This window comes from Vigna unguiculata, chromosome 1 (genome assembly GCF_037176805.1).
Source record: "Vigna unguiculata cultivar grain cowpea cultivar isolate G323 ecotype 2 chromosome 1, ASM3717680v1, whole genome shotgun sequence".
Classification (NCBI taxonomy): Eukaryota; Viridiplantae; Streptophyta; class Magnoliopsida; order Fabales; family Fabaceae; genus Vigna; species Vigna unguiculata.
This window is the reverse complement of record NC_140792.1, coordinates 10,861,988-10,865,091: the sequence shown is the minus strand read 5'-3', so window position 1 is coordinate 10,865,091 and position 3,104 is coordinate 10,861,988. Positions and strand designations below refer to the sequence as shown.

Genomic DNA, 3,104 nt, shown 5'->3' with positions numbered 1-3,104 from the left:
AATAATCACATTGCATAAACCTTCTTCTCACCCAAATTCAGCCTTTTATAGGTGGCTTAATGGCAGGTTTAAGTGCCAAAACGAAATTAAACTTAATGATGGTTTAATTGCTATTCAAGACCTATGATTTAATGGTTTTTCAGCCCCTTTTGGTTGCCCTTCTGCTAGGGTTTTCTGTGCCCTTTCAAATTCAAGCCATAACTAATTGTTAGCAAAAAGAGATGGGTTCACCTAGGTTTGAACCCACAACCTTGCCAAATGTCAATTCAATGCATAACCACTCAACCAATTCATATCTCATGACAATTCCTATAAATATAGAGTTATATTATCACTCCACCATATCAAACACATAGATGACATACCTAAGACTCAAACCGAAGTCCTCTCACACAATCAAGTACTCTCAACCACTTAAGCTAATACTTTTCCACGTCACATCAACCAATATTTAATGCCATAAAGGCTCCTACTACCCGCATTTATTAATTAATTAATTATTTATTTAATTAATTAATTTTTCACGGGTCTTGCATCTTCTCCTTGGCATTCTTTGCCATAAGTTCAGCATTCAACTTTTGAATAGTCTCACGCATTTCTTCTATTTGATGTACCACTAGAGCTTGGCTAGTAGAAGAGTGAGCACCTGCAAAACTATAAAACTTTTTGCTTAATGTACCAAGTCTATACACATTCCCTTTCTTAATTTCACCTCCAACAACACTAAAGTATATTTCATTATCATCAATAGAGGGAACATGAGAGTTTTGTGAAGATGAGCCTCCATGCATGTGTTGTTATTGGACTTCTTCTCAGTGTTGCTTATATTTTTCTTGAAAATAATAACATAAACTACTCTCAAGAAGGAAACACACAACAAACACTAAATTATAACATTAAATGTTAAACATACTGCAAGGTCACAAGTATTGTCATTGACCCATTCTTCAGTCTTTAGTTTCTTTGTTCTTTCTACAATCTCCCAAGCAGTTGGTTCTCGTTCAAGTTGCCTAGTCTACATATATTTAAACACAAGTAAAAGTTTAGCATCTTAAGTCTAATATATTATATTTCAACTAACTATATAAAAAATATAATAAGTACCATTTTCTCAAAATGAGTTGCAGTAGATATGGAACCACCATAGTAGGTTGTGACTCCTTTCTGAATAGCCCGATTTGCCTTGGCTGTGACACTATTGTCTTGGAATTTTGTAGAACTCCAATGAAGATCCAAGGCTGCTCAAACACTTGGTGGAATCCAAGTCCCCTTATCCTAACCATTCCTAAATTTATTCATTGCATTTTTTAAAATATGTGCGCCTTTCATTTCAAAAACAGATCTTATGGCTTGCTCTTGTTCTGGATCCCACCTATATTCTTTCTGCATGAAAAATCAGTTAGCAAACACACATAATTGAATAATAAAAATAACATTTCAAATGTAATCACAATTCAACTAGCATTCTCGATTCGAACTTTCTTCCAACTAGGATTTGGTTCATCAAATTTTTTTTGAAGATCCGTGAGATTATAGTAGATGGGCCATTTGTTGGAGTAAATCTGTGTTCAAACATATTGTCAAAATGATATATGTAAATAGTGACACATTGAAGAAATTCCACAATGAAATTAAAATATACTTACTCTTCTTTTTCTACATGAAGCCAAGGCCTATGATCAATGACATTGCCAAATTCACACTCAAGTGTAAGTGAATCATGTGCTGGAAAAGGTTGATTCAGTATGGTCTCTATAGAAAAGCTAGTAGGAATAGACTCTTCTATTAAATGTTCAGCATGTTCTTCCTCAACTATAGGAAGTGATGGTCCTTCATAGATAGGACGTCTAGACTCCATAGTGGTTGGATGAACAGATGAAGTGGGAGAGTTGGTGTTAGGTGAAGCCCTATCATCAACACGAACACCTCATCCACCACGATTGGATGGTCTACGACCACCACTTCTACCCCTTTGAGTCATTTGCAAGTGGAACTTATTACGTATACAACATGTAAGAAATTAAACAAATTGGAACAATGAACTGTTAGTAAACAAAATAAGTTAATTATAATGAAAAGACTCAAACTTGGTTGTGTTTTCTACACCCAAACGTGTCAGATATTTTGCCTCTCATTCACTACAATTATTAGAAATCACAAACATATTAATGTAATTAACACAAGATATGCAATTAATTGTAATGAATGAATTACCGAAGAGGTATTTGTTTCATCAAAATCACTATCCATGTCACCCTCACTTGAAATGTATTCATCCTCATATTCTTCATCCATGTTTGTTTGGTTTAATAATTGGATATCTATTTCTTCTCCCTCGCTGTCAACATGAGTAAGAGAATCATAAATGAAGTATGTTAGATAAGTAAATGAGAACCATAATACAATAAAGAAAGTTAACGAGAACCAATTGATGACAAGACTAGTATGTTAGATAAGTAAAAAAAAAATCACTCATGTGAATCCAAATTGTGAATGCAAAACCACGAATTACGAAATTCTCAATCAAAAATAAAACCTAATATATAAAACTAAATAATACATATAAAAGCACACAAATGCAATTTGGATGTTTCATAAACTAAGGTGTTTCATGGTCCGAGTCAAGAACCAAAATGATTTATTCATCAAATTCCATTGCCATAGTGTGAATCGTATCACACATCATTCAATATTAATATTAGTGATCTAAACAAACTTAATAAGTAAAGGGGAAAATAAAGAGACAATGAATACGTAATAAAGGAGAGACAGTGAATATAAGCATTTTAAATGAAGAAAAATTCTAAAAATGGGGCTTTAAAAATTTTAGAGTTTAAGGTTTCACTTCAAAGTAACTTTTAAGCTAAAGGAACAATGGTAAGACACATAACATATCAAAGAATACTTCATTGTTATTTACTTGAAATTGAAACACATATATTCACTATGCAATGCATTAGAACTGAAAAGTCAGAATTAAAACATTAGTATGTAATGTTCTTTTTACCATATTAAATTAATTAGTAATATTGATCACATTAGTAATGATTAATAAGTGGTTACAACACCAATTATGACTTAATCAAATATATGGTTAATCAACC

At 32.4% G+C, this 3,104-nt stretch overlaps 1 pseudogene; it reads right to left on the bottom strand.

The window, feature by feature from the left end:
* Positions 1–521: 521 nt before the first annotated feature.
* On the bottom strand, positions 522–1,981 carry LOC146888697 (uncharacterized; annotated as a pseudogene).
* Between the last annotated feature and the right edge of the window lie 1,123 nt (positions 1,982–3,104).